At 36.3% G+C, this 14,456-nt stretch overlaps 1 protein-coding gene across 2 annotated transcripts in view; it reads right to left on the reverse strand.

The window, feature by feature from the left end:
- The window catches only part of LOC113094240 (astrotactin-2-like), a 500,635-nt gene that overhangs the window by 442,409 nt on the left and 43,770 nt on the right, over positions 1-14,456 (reverse strand). Inside the window, exon 1 of one of the 2 annotated variants that reach the window (XM_026259927.1) lies at positions 12,052-12,116. The exons of the other annotated variant lie outside the window; for it this stretch is intronic. The gene's annotated coding sequence lies outside the window, so the exon portion shown is untranslated. Of the gene's footprint in view, positions 1-12,051; positions 12,117-14,456 lie in introns of those variants that run through there. 2 annotated transcript variants of the gene reach the window in all.

The raw sequence follows: 14,456 nt of genomic DNA on the forward strand, positions 1-14,456 counted from the left end.
CACATTTTGCACTGTGTTGCAAAATGGTAAATACATGTGACAAATGTTCAACACAACTACAACACAACTGTCATCGTTTACACACAACAACTCAAAACTGTTCACACTTGTTTTTAATGATGTGACCAAATCTAGAATATAAGCCAGTACAGGTGGCCCAGGTACGTTGAGTGTTGATACCACGATGGATGGAAACAATGTGAGAGGAAGAGGAGGAAGAGGAGGAAGAGTTCGTGTAAGAGGTGGTGGACGAAGATGAAGAGTAAAAGGACAACTGTGGCCACCATAATCAGGACATTCAGAGAAGAGAACAGGTAAATGTATTGTTTTTCTAATTTGACATTTGATATAGTACATCAGTTTGTCAATGGAAAAAAAAAGATTTATAATACAATTTACATATGAATGTGATGTCCATTACTATTGTTTCTGTATGTAACAATAGTTTCTATATGCAAAAAAAAAAAAAAAAAAAAAAAAAATCTGTAACTACATCCTCTGGACGCTGTGTTGTCAATTTTTTGATGTAGTGTCTAATGAATGCTGATGAGTGTTATATATTGACTGGCTGTGTTTATGTTTTGAAAGCAGTGTTTGATTTTGCCAGAAGAGTCAGGGGTTTTGTGAATGTAGTTTAAAGAATGGGTTTTGTGTTTAAAGTTTTGAGAATATGGGTGAAGGTTTCAAGAAATGTGTTTTAGCAATTGTGAAATACTGTATTGTATAAGTGTCAATGTAATAGAAAAATATAACCCCTGCCATTGAGTCTAAGCCAGATTGGAATCAGTTGTGGTTTGCCCAATTTACACAAAATAAATCAGCTAAGATAAATTGTTTTTGAACTGATATCATCGCAGAAGCAGAGGTTTTTATACTGTATCTAAGGTTTGGAACATTGTTTTTGCTATTGTGTGTTAACATTTGTAAATACTACAAAAACAATCCATAATTTAGTTGGGAGGTATAGCTTGTCTGTTCAGAAAATGTAAGCATTGTGGAAATGTGTTCAATGACTCCATGTTGTGTGAAAACGACATGAAATGTGTGAATGGTATGGCCACAATAGACAGATGCTGTGCTAATTGTGTTTAGAGTTTTGAAAATGTGAAAACTGCTTGGACAAATGCTTGTTAGCGACTGAAAAAAACTGTAATACTGTGTCACATCAATTTGGAATTGAGGATACTACCGTATTTTTTGGACTATAAGTCGCACCTGAGTATAAGTCGCATCAGTTCAAAAATACGTCATGATGAGGAAAAAAACATGTATAAGTCGCACTGGACTATAAGTCGCATTTATTTAGAACCAAGATCCAAGAGAATACATTACCATCTACAGCCGCGAGAGGGCGCTCTATGCAGCTCAGTGGTAGACTACAGGAGTGCCCTCTCGCGGCTGTAGACGATAATGTTTTCTCTTGGGTCATTTCTCTTGGTTCATGTCAAATTAATTTTGATAAATAGGTCACACCTGACTATAAGTTGCAGCCAAACTATGAAAAAAGTGTGACTTATAGTCCGGAAAAATATGGTAAGTGTTAAAGTTTTGCAAGCAAAAATGTTGTCCAGTCTCGCTTGACACAAGACTTCAGAAGCTCAGCAGTCTGTGATCGTTGTTGTCTGATTTTCCTTTTCAAGACTGGTCATACATTTTCAAATAGAGACAGATCTGGTCTGCAGGTAGGCCACACTAACAAATTCACCCTGTCTCTACACAAAACCATCCTGTTGTAGCACATTCAGAAAAAGAGCTGACATTGTCTTGATCTAATAACCATAGACTTCCCATGAAAGACATCATCTTGATGGCAGTGTTTATCTCTGTACAATTTCAATATATGCCTCCATGGCACCCCCACACCATGACAGACGTTTGCTTTTGCTCCTGTCACTAATGAAAGTCTGGACGGTCCCTCTGGTCTTTTGGACTGGAGACAAGTTGAAATGTGGACTCATCTGAGTACAGCACACATTTTCGCTGTCTTTTTGACTATCTGAGATGAGCTCTGGCCCAGAGAACCCAGCAGCATCGCTGCATAGAATTGATGTACAGTTTTCTCCAAAAATAACAGATATTCAAGTTGAATTTTCTGATGCAGCAGCAGACTGTGTTAAGTGACAGCAGTTTTCTGAAGTACTCCTGAGTCCATGTGGCTATATTTCACACTGCAGCATGACGGTTTCTTTTGCAATGCCATCTGAGAGCTCAATGGTCAAGCAAATTCAAATGAGCTTTCCTGCCCTGCCCTACATGTATTTTTTTTTTTTTTTGTTTTTTTTTTTTGTTTTTTTTTTCGGGATTCCCTGAATGTTTTCAATAAATGATGTATGGTACTTGTTGAAAGACCGACATTATTTGCAACTTAGTATTGCAAAATGTGATTTTTTATTTGTTTGACACTTCTCTCATGAAATTTGTCACAAAGGAATGAGCCATGATCCAGCTTTGCTTGCAAAGACTGAGATGCTCCTTTTATACCCAAACACAATACCTTGACACATTACCGGTTCACCTGCCTGGTTTGAACTGTTTCAAAACTGTTTAATGTGGATATTCTATTACATTTTCACTTTTATCTTGTCTCTGTCCCAACTTTTTTGGAATGTGTTGTAGCCATCAAAAGCTAAATGCGTTCATATTTACAAAATGCATTTACTGTATGTCGGTCAGGGAAAACTTAATCACAGATTTCTGATTTTATCGCATTTTTCAAAACGCCCCTACTTTTCTGGAATTGGGGTTGTAAATGTGTCAAATGCACTCTTAAGTTCATCTAATTGCATCTAATATTAATTTAAACTATAATATATTTTGATTTAATTCTTTACATGATTTTTCATGTTATTTGTGTACATAAGAAGTGTGCTAGAATACTTAAAAAAAAAAAAAAAAAAACATGCTAATATGTATTTCTTGTTTCATCTTACACAAGAGATTTAATACTAGATAAGCTATAGCATCATTGCGAGGTCATTTCAGATAACCTCCAATTTTCAGTCATCTAAAGATAAGCAGGCTAAACCTTCCTGTAGAAACACATGTCAGGTGTTCTGGCAAACAGGAGCCACAGCAGCAGGTATCAGTGGGGTGTGAGGGACGAACCCCTGCGGCCCAGTGAAGCACATACTCACACACGCTTTACACGAGAGAAAACCAGCCCTCCTACAGTAAAGCCTCCTCCAGCAGTGAGGCTTCCTGCTGCCTGAGCCCTCATCCAGACACACGAATGCCAAACTCGCTCTTAATCATACTTCATTCCCTTAACCAGCCCACACACGCAAGAAGAGGCAGGTGTCACTAAAACAGCCTTAATATTTTAGTATGAGCTCTCTGGAAGTATAACTGTACGTAAAGTAATGCTAGCACACAGATATTTTTAGATGTTTGGACAGACCCACAGCTGTAAACCTAAACCTGCCATTTACATATGAACAACTGTGGATGTACAAATGTTTAGAAAATCCAAAACAGACTGATAGAAAAAATAACTTTTGAGACTTTCATCTGAGAATTGCATTCAGACGCACGATCCAGGCCATGACAATGCAAGGATCATACATTTAACTAAACGAAAAAGAGGTTTAGTATAAGCTGTAGACCCCATTCAAAAACCGCACTGATGGTTTTACTCAAGTGGTTAACTGACTCTTTCCATAGCATTCTCTGGTTTCATTCTCTGGTTTTCTCTATGGCTTCATTCATCCAATTTGCTTTCATTTTGTTTGTACGCGTGAGTGTATGTATGTTTGTTTGTTTGTTTGTTAGACTAGTTTGCGTTAGTGTTTAGTTAATAAAACTCTTGTGCACAAATGACATGAGTTTCTGATTCTGGCTTGCACATTACTTGTCCATTTACGATCCTTGCTACTTGTGCTGATGCATTATTAAGCTACTGTAAGAAGTTTGTTTTCTTTGGCCACGAAAATATCCTTTCTTAGAGTTTATATGAAATTAGACTAAATGTTCGCTGGACGAACAGATTAGTTGATGGCGATTTAATTCTGCTACAGTTACTACTGGCAACTCATATAAATAATTGTAATTAATCATAATTGTAATCATTTATATACATTTGACCTTAATTTACATGTACTAAACATATAATAAGACGTCATTTTGCAGAAATGAATGTATAATTATCACAAGTTTCTTAAAGGGGTCCTATTATGCTCTTTTGCAAAGTCTTGATTTTGTTTTGGGAAATGTACTAGAACAGGATTCTCATACTAGTTGGTTCAATAAACATATCATCACACATTTTTCTTTATTTCAACGCCTCTCTTCCTAGTCTGGCATGAACGATTTGAATAGTTCCTGCATCAAATGAAAGCCCACCTTCTGAAATACGAAATGTGCTGTGATTGGTTAGCTGGGCCAGTGTGTGTTGTGATTGGCACCACTCAGGGCCTTGTTAGAAAATATCATGCCCTTACCATAGCTGCATGAGAGCTTCAGTGTAAATTTTGTGTCAAAATTAAATAAATCTGAGCGTAATTTAAACCGAGATGATTGTAACCACTCTATGTCCATCTGCTTTGGGAAAGCTAGTGTATCTCCGACAATGCAGCTCAACCAGGTCTCATCCCATTTGTCAGTATTTTTGATATCACAATACCCCGAAAAATCAGTCATTTGTTGTACTTTTTGAAAGGTTATTTCTGTTAAATAAAATGTCTCCTTTGAAGTGGACTGAAGTGCCCAAACAGCAACATTACAGACTAACAGAAGCTGAAAAAAGGGAAAAAAGCATAATAGGACCCCTTTCAAAGGTGAAACAGTAAGAAAAAATAAATAATCTGAGCTCAAAGTTTTGGAATCACTAAAGATTTCTTACTATAGACATAATGCAAAACATAGCCAAACAGCCTTTTCTTTATCTCATTCCTACAAATGCATGATTTACAGATGATCTACAACAGCACACATTCTAGGACAAACCAGATTAGTTTCAGCAAGTATAAATATGTAGCATTGCCACATAAATACCACAGTTTCCTTGGAGAACCTTGTAAAATAACAGGCATTTTCCAATAAAACATTCATGCCTTGTATGAAAAAATAAAGAATATATCCACAGCAATAAAGCTGATGTGAATATATCGAGAATCCCTGGCTCTGCCCGGATCTGCCAACTGAGTGTTGTGTTTTCATCATGAACGGGAAGCGAGCATATCGAGCGGGATTCGGTCGGCCCGTGTGGCTGTATCACATGAACAAAATAGATGGTCCCTGTCAGTCGTTATTAGAAAGGCGTTTTATTTCCCGCTGGCATTAGCGCTGGCTAACCAGCTCAGCGTTGACCCTGCAGAGTGCACCATAGGCTGCTGTTTTTATACCTGCATAATAAATAGAGACAGGCAGCATTTTAGCAAAGGCAGTTCCAGTGGATAGTGGAAACAAATGGCTCTGTATCTTTGAGCTTAAAGCAGCTTTGAAGAGGCTGAAGAGTGAAGCGCAGTACTCTGCAGGCTTAAGCAGCCAAACTCTGGAGCATCTCAGCATGTTGTGGGCGGCTGAGGGTAAAAGTTAGCGGCAGGTCTAAAGTCAAGTAGCTCTCAGTATCAGAGTGCGAGTTGACCGCAGTCTCTTCCTCAGACGTTTCTCAGATATTTTTTCAGTCTGCCTACAGTCTGTTAACTGACCACCAGATAGATATCAACCGTATATACTACAAAGTATATTCTGTCTTTTTGGATTGTGATTACAAAGTCACGTGTTTGTTAATTAGTAGTATTTATATCACATATCGATCTTGTTTATTGTTAAAAAGATATGGATTTTTTGATGACCAGTGGTAACAGTAAAGTGGCCAGTAACTGATTTAATATATCACACTAATTTTATTTACTAAAACTTATTTGAAGATGAATCTGTAACACTAATGAGCTGATGGTATTTCAGCCATCTGTTCCATATTAATGAATCCTGACTCTAACACATCCTGCCTTGAGTGACAGTTATTACACCTATTAAGAAATTCCAGAGTCATGTGGGCGAGCCTCAAAGGGGACATGAAAACCCCCACATTTCTGAACACACACACAAGCACACACACACACACAAACAAACCTTTCTTAAGGTTCTGTATCTTCATAATTTTATTAATATGTATTTTGAATGTTTGTGTATTGCATAAAAATGGTTAATCCTGTGTAAATGGTTAAAGTTGCTGACTTATAAATTGGAAATGTTTCTCCTCATTTTAAGGCTCTCAAATAGTCATGTTCTGTAACCCCACTCCTGACCAGGTCGTAAAACTTTATGACCCCACTGGGAAACAGGACAGGAACGCTATCTCTTACAAAAAGAATGGTAAAATGTACTCAGACGTAGTCTAAAAGTATATAGTATTGTTTTTGTTGGTGCTTTGAGATGTTTCCCATATAAATTGGGACTATCTGCAATTTATTAGCGTGTGTTAATCTTTAAATGTGTGTTATTTTACATTTGAATGTAACTTCGTGTTTCTATCACTTATATACATGTACTGTCTGGTATCTGGGTAATCGTCATGCTTTGACAGACCCATTTATCTAGAGCAAAGTAATGAAAAATGTATTTAATCTGGAATAATGAACTTGCTTTAATATTCCTGATGAAATCGGACAAGCCCTAAATCATCAGGGGGTTGTCTCCACCGAGACAAAGGAACTTTCCCTCCACTTTAGATCGCGGATGTTCATTGGCTGTTTACGCAAAAAGGGGCGAGAACCATCTCAATCTATAAGGGTCGACCGAACAAGGCCCGTATCAAGTTGCCCATGCAAGTATCGTTTTCTATGGAGATTTAAATGCTGCTTTAAAGTGTTGCTATGATCTGATCGTTGTTGGCTTCCAAAAAGGTTACTGACTGATTTTCATACCTGAGCTCATTCTGTGATCTCTCTCGCTTTCTCCATTTCTCTCTCTCTCTCTCTCTCTCTCTCTCTCGCTCTCTCGCTCTCTCTCTCTCTCTTTTATTTGGATTCCGTTATGTCTTGTAAATGTTTATTGTCTGTATTTTCGTATGCATATTTACTCTGTGTGATTTGTAGTTTGATGTATTATTAGTTGAATTATTAAAAACCCATATATCCATGATTGGCTTGGACTCCACCCCACTCACATTACGAGTCACTGAAAGGTTTTGGTCTTTAGCTACAAGCTTTAAATTTAGAAACTAAATTTATCATAATGATAGGATAATGTTTTCGTGGCCAGAGAATATTTTTCCTAGAATTATAAAAAGTGATATCTTTATTGAAAATTGATAGGTCAATCTGGCTTGCTGGACAATCCACTGTTTGATTTGCAGTATTTTACAGTAAGAGATATCACAACAACTGATATGAAGAATGGAATATTGACATATTAATGAGTAAATTACAGTGCCCTGTGATTAGTATTGGTATGGGCAATTGAGCTATTTTTCATAATCAATACAATTTAATGTAACTGCCATCTGAGATATATATTAATCAAATTCCTGAATAATTATTCAAATTCCCTATATATCATTTGAGTTAATTACTACGTAAAACTCATTGTTGTTACAAATCCATTTTAAATCAGGTCACACTTGATCCTTTTTCACACTTTACCCTAGTAAAAAAGTTTAAATCTTAAAAAAAATAATAATAATAATAATAAAAAAAAATTATATATATATATATATATATATATATATATATATATATATATATATATATATATATATATATATATATATATATATCACACTAAGTATAATTCAAATCTATTCATATATTTATTTACTGACATATATTTTCTGATATAAAAGTTATAATTAAACCTTATCTGGAGTACAACTTAAGTACAATGCACATTTCTTAATATTAAGCTTAGCATGTGTTTTAACGTCACTCTTGATGATGATTGTAGGATCTTTGAATAATAATGGTTTTAAGAGCAATGTATTTAAAGTGAACCTAAAGTATATTTGCTAGAGTTGGGGTACTCGAACTTGGACTCGGACTCGAGTCCGGACTCGAGTCCAATTTTGAATGAACTCGGACTTGTCACGCACTTGGGTGAATTTGTACTCGGACTTGACACGGACTTGAACATTTTGGACTCGGAAAATATTCCGAGTACAGTCGAGTCCGCGTCATGTGTAACAATAAAACCAGCATAAATTTGAGATGATAAATTAATGAATGTCTCCCCTTCTGTCATTTTACTGCACCACACCGGCAGGCAGCAGTACGTGGCATATCATCTCATGCTTGCAGACGAAACACACGCATCACTCACTGGATATCAATGTGGATTAGTGATGGGAAGTTCGATTCTTTTCCGCGAACCGGTTCTTTCGGACGGTTTGACGTTATGGCGTCAAGTCTATCAAACATTCAAATATATAAAGTCACTAATCATAACTTCAGTCAGTTAAAAACCTCATAATCATGAAAAGTTTACAATTAAGTTTTGCAACAACACACCCAAATACATTAACAGCAATAATGTGCATACGAGGATTTAAGTCTTGAAGATATAAAGTAAATTAGGTGTCATCAACGCAGAAACCATGATTCACTTACTATACATAATCCATTGCGTTGCATTTGTTATTAAATGAACTTACGTTGTCAGATTGCCCTTCATTCAAGCCCTCGGATTACCCGCACTCATAACATTAGCACAGAATCTGTTCAGAATCAATCACCAAAAGAATCAGTTCGGTTCAGACGCGCTGTGAGTCAGTTGGCTTCACGCTGAATCACGAATGTGCAGTATCATCAGCTCCTCGGTTCTCGAATCGGACCCGTCCGAAAGAAACGGTTTTCGGTTCAGTGTACTGATGATCTGAAAACCGATGCAACCGGTTCTTGACTCGAGAACGAGAATCGCGCTACAGTTCAGTTTCATCAACTGCTCTACTCGTGTTCATGTTCTGTTTACTACAAACTCAATTTGTGAATCTGTCATCATTAACTATAAATACAGTACAGATATTTCATAAATCATCCCTTATTCCTATTAAACATAGAGTCTTTAGAGTCTTAATTATTGTCCAACTTCGCTGAAAACCCCTTTGGCCCATACATAATCTACAATATACAGATTAGATAGGAATTTTTGATAGGAAACTAGTTCTGTTGATATAAAATAGAAATGTCCAATGGCAATGACTAGATGTAACAGTGGTATTTTTTTAATTACATTTTTATATTGCCATTGGTTTAATGGGTTGAAAGGTTAAAATATTAATAGAATGTAAAAATTTACAATACCAATTTATAATCTTTTTTAATTTAATTACTTTATGGACTCGGGCGGACTCGACTCGGACTCTGCCTTTAAGGACTCGGACTTGAGTCCAACTCGGCCCCTTTTGGACTCGGACTCGGACTTGGACTCGATGTTTGTGGACTTGGTCTTGACTCGTACTCGACAAAGGTGGACTCGGACCCAACTCTAATATTTGCAATATTTCCACTTTAGTTAAATCGAATGTACTTCAGTTTATCTGTAGTTGGACTTCAGCACTGCTTTTGTATAGTTGTAAATAAATATGTAAACCTATTTGTAGTATACTTAACACAAATTAAATAAATTTCAAATAGATTTTATTATAGTATTTCTTCACTAGGTTACATGGTTAACTATTTGAAATGAAATTTTTGCAATTGCATTTAAAGTACTTGCATTTACGTGCAAATGTGTATACTGTTAAATTTATCCCTAACTGTAACCTTAACTCTTACTCCAAAACCTTATAACTATAACCCTTATAATTCTAATACTATCCCTACTTTTACTTCTAAACCTCACCATATTGGAGATTTATTTGCAGTAAATATGGTTATTTTCTAGCACCACATGTAGTTACAGAGTAAAGTTGTTGTCTATAGGTTTTTAATGTTAGTATATAGACGTTAAGGCCACCTAACATATAAAGTATGAAACAAAAGTACTTATAAACAAAATCTGTACAATGAACAGTTAAACTTAATAATATATCAACTTTCTTAATTCTTTAATCCTACTATAGTATTATAATTTTTTCCCCCCAAAAAAGTAATTGTTAAAAACATAATAAGGAGTAAACATTATAAACAATAGTGCACTTTCAATCTGGTAAGCCTGTGCACACTAGGAATCATATTTGCTCAAATAAAAATCTGGTAACACTAACTTTACATACAGTACATTGAATACAATATGAATATGAACTCTTCTGTGTGCATCCAGTCCACACATACCATACATATGTTTTCATTATTATTTAAATGAATATTAAATAATATTCTGTATATGGGCAAAAATAATGTCAATTCTTTAAAGTGAAAGGTATTTCAATAAAAAAGCCAAATATCTACATTAAAAATAGCCAATATATTCAGAAGAATGGCAGCAAGACACAAGGCTGCTATAATCTATCTTTAATCAAAAGCGACTAAAATGTCTGAATACAAACAAAAAAGATGAGTCTGTACAAACTCCAGCTAACATCAGCCCTTCAAGCCATTGCAAAACTGAGGATAAGTAGATCCATCAAAACCATTCAAAATTTGTTGCAGAAACAGACAGGCACACTGTCAGTTTTGCTGTACTCCCGTTCATCTGCTCTGTGGCTAATTATCCGTTCCTAGTGTGGAACACAAGAGAGGCTGGCAATGGCGGGAGCTGTCCAGTGCTGAAACGCTGAAGTGCTGACAGTGAGGTCGCACCTCCAGACTCAAAGTGGCTGGAAGAGCTGTCTGGGAAGCAGACCCTCAAATAGCATTCAGATGCCAATCTAGCATTAGATGCTCTGTTGGCACTCTTTTCCTCACCCATCAGCAGAGTTTGAGTGTCAGACCTGTGTTAGATTGTGAGACTTAACTCCGTAAGGAGAGCCTTAATTGGCCCAAATGTCTTCGTAAGCATAGGGCATTCAACTTCTTCCCCAGAGTCGTGCAGATTTTATGGTGGCAAAGTGTCAAAGTGTTGCTACAGACATGGTTTTGATTACAGCTGATGTTCAGACAACAGAAATTTGTTTATTTATTTACTTACAGGGCTTCTGTCTCACTGTTGCTTCAGATGAAGTGGAACATCATTAACATTCTTCAAAAACTGCAGATAAATGGTGGTTTCATATCCAAACTATGTGTATCATCAATCTCTCAACTGGCTTTTGTCCTGCAATACAGAGATTTTCCCAGAAGTGCTTTATACATATAAAACTATATGCTTTAGCTTCAGATAATTAATTGTATTACAGATGCTTTTAAGGCTGAACTTATTATATCTGGATGTTATTATGTTGCCCCGATGACAAGTGATTTGTCAGTATTATTTCCCAGAATGAAACAAATATTTTCTCTGAAAGAGACCCTTCATTTCTGCATTAAATATTTCATGTAAACAGACCAGCCTACAGAATGTAACAAGTCTGCTTCTTTAAGGGATACCTCACCCTGATCATTTACTCACTCCCTTGTCATTCCAAACCTGAATGATTTTCTGTCTTTCTTTCATTTGAGAAACATAAATATGCAATTTCTGCAGAATGTCCAGAGTGCTCCTGTTATAACAGGAACTAAGGAAGTAAAAAAATATTCTTCTAAAACACTCACTAAATAATCTAAATAAATTTAACTAGCATAATTGAAAAATCACAAAACAGGTTTATCTTTAAATTTACAGTGTGGTATCATATATACAGCCACCCTGCTCTAAAACATCAGCATCATCTGCCATTCCAAGTCCAAAATCATACAAAGTCATACGATAGCTTTGAGTGAGAAACAGACCAAAATTATGGCGTTATTTTGTCCCCATTATGATGCATTATGATGCACTCTGCTAAACTTCTGATTTTGTGTTGCACAGAATGTTAAATTTATTCCATTCCTTTAAAAGCAAGCCCCTTCGAATTTGAGGAGCATTCGTGGATTTCCGATACCCAGCAGTCACACACACACACACACACACACACACACACACGCACACAGTCCAGCTCACATTAAGGGTAACCCGAGCCTCTGGCTAGCCCCGAGCACAGTAACCAAAGCCTGAAACATGTATCTGAATGACAGATGTAAAGATAGAAAAGAAGACCTCCAGGATCCTGCAGCTGGGCGACGGGAGCAGCTTCAGGGCTCGGTAGCGACGCACACGCTTCCTCCAGTTTCCCGACTGCAAAAATGAGCTAAAAGCTCTCCGTCTGCTCTCTTAACAGACCTCTGAGGCTCCCAGACCGACTGGAGACGAATTACAATCAGGAGCATTTGGGGGAAGTCTGTCTCGCTGCACAACCACGCAGGATGAAGATTAACACTGTTTGAACAATGATTCGGCTGTTGTAATCGCTACCATTTGTGTCAACAGATAAGAAATGGGCAGATTTTACTGTGTGATTACAGTAAACAAATTAATGGCTCTGTTTATGCGAACAACGCTCCTAAATCAAAACCAACAAAACAGAGTATGTAAATTCTACTTTGAAGTTATTAGCTAATTGTTTCTACAGATTGGAAGAAAGTCAATTAAGAAAAACTTCCAGGAGCCAGTGAGCATGGTGGGTGAGAGGAGCAGGAGTACTGTTCATCTGAACGCTTATAAATCTTTGGTGGCTTTTCTGACAGAAATCAATAAAAGAGAGCCTGAGCGCATCTCCCCACAACGACCCAATCATGTCAATGCTTATTGTTTGAGCATATGTGTATGAGTCTTCTTTTTTGCTTATTCATATATAGAGGCAATTGGCAAATAACAAGTTTGTTTTTAAAGACTCAAATTTATATGGCAGATACTAAGTACCAATTCCTCAATATCTATTTTGTCTAGTGATATATACGATTATAAATAATATTGCATATCAGTACGTTATTAGTATGCTACAAAAACACATACACACACACACACAATTGTTTCATCTTCTTTTGAACATAAATGTTCAATTTATACCTTAACCAAGATTTTATTGAATTGGTTTGAATTCGGAAAAGACCTCTTACACTAGCTTGCTCTATTATTTTTCTATTCTATCTTTTTATTTATTACATTATTTAAAAAGCCCTTGCTATGTGTACTGAGTTAAGCTGACTAAGACTTGTTATAGCACTTGTATATCATTACTCTTTTGCTGTTTTTTATTGTTTCCATTGTCCTTATTTGTAAGTCACTTTGGATAAAGGCGTCTTCTAAATGTAAATTAATGAAGGCATGCATTAGCAAGAGTGCACTGATGAAAACAAAATTCTGAATCTTTAAAATGTATAACAAAAAATTATATAAAATAGATTTGCAATTACATTAGCGGCTCAATTGCTTTCAAATTTGATAAGAAATAATACAAATAATCATAGCAGAAAAACTTGAAGGATATTTCACAGTATTTCTATTATTAGTATTATTATTATTTTAATTATTTTTTGTATATATATATATATATATATATATATATACAGTCTTGTTCAAAATAATAGCAGTACAATGTGACTAACCAGAATAATCAAGGTTTTTAGTATATTTTTTATTGCTACGTGGCAAACAAGTTACCAGTAGGTTCAGTAGATTCTCAGAAAACAAATGAGACCCAGCATTCATGATATGCACGCTCTTAAGGCTGTGCAATTGGGCAATTAGTTGAATTAGTTGAAAGGTGTGTGTTCAAAAAAATAGCAGTGTGGCATTCAATCACTGAGGTCATCAATTTTGTGAAGAAACAGGTGTGAATCAGGTAGCCCCTATTTAAGGATGAAGCCAACACTTGTTGAACATGCATTTGAAAGCTGAGGAAAATGGGTCGTTCAAGACATTGTTCAGAAGAACAGCGTACTTTGATTAAAAAGTTGATTAGAGAGGGGAAAACCTATAAAGAGGTGCAAAAAATGATAGGCTGTTCAGCTAAAATGATCTCCAATGCCTTAAAATGGAGAGCAAAACCAGAGAGACGTGGAAGAAAACGGAAGACAACCATCAAAATGGATAGAAGAATAACCAGAATGGCAAAGGCTCAGCCAATGATCACCTCCAGGATGATCAAAGACAGTCTGGAGTTACCTGTAAGTACTGTGACAGTTAGAAGACGTCTGTGTGAAGCTAATCTATTTTCAAGAATCCCCCGCAAAGTCCCTCTGTTAAAAAAAAGGCATGTGCAGAAGAGGTTACAATTTGCCAAAGAACACATCAACTGGCCTAAAGAGAAATGGAGGAACATTTTGTGGACTGATGAGAGTAAAATTGTTCTTTTTGGGTCCAAGGGCCACAGGCAGTTTGTGAGACGACCCCCAAACTCTGAATTCAAGCCACAGTACACAGTGAAGACAGTGAAGCATGGAGGTGCAAGCATCATGATATGGGCATGTTTCTCCTACTATGGTGTTGGGCCTATTTATCGCATACCAGGGATCATGGATCAGTTTGCATATATTAAAATACTTGAAGAGGTCATGTTGCCCTATGCTGAAGAGGACATGCCCTTGAAATGGTTGTTTCAACAAGACAATGACCCAAAACAC

Source organism: Carassius auratus, unplaced genomic scaffold (genome assembly GCF_003368295.1).
Source record: "Carassius auratus strain Wakin unplaced genomic scaffold, ASM336829v1 scaf_tig00215316, whole genome shotgun sequence".
In the NCBI taxonomy this organism is placed as follows: domain Eukaryota; kingdom Metazoa; phylum Chordata; class Actinopteri; order Cypriniformes; family Cyprinidae; genus Carassius; species Carassius auratus.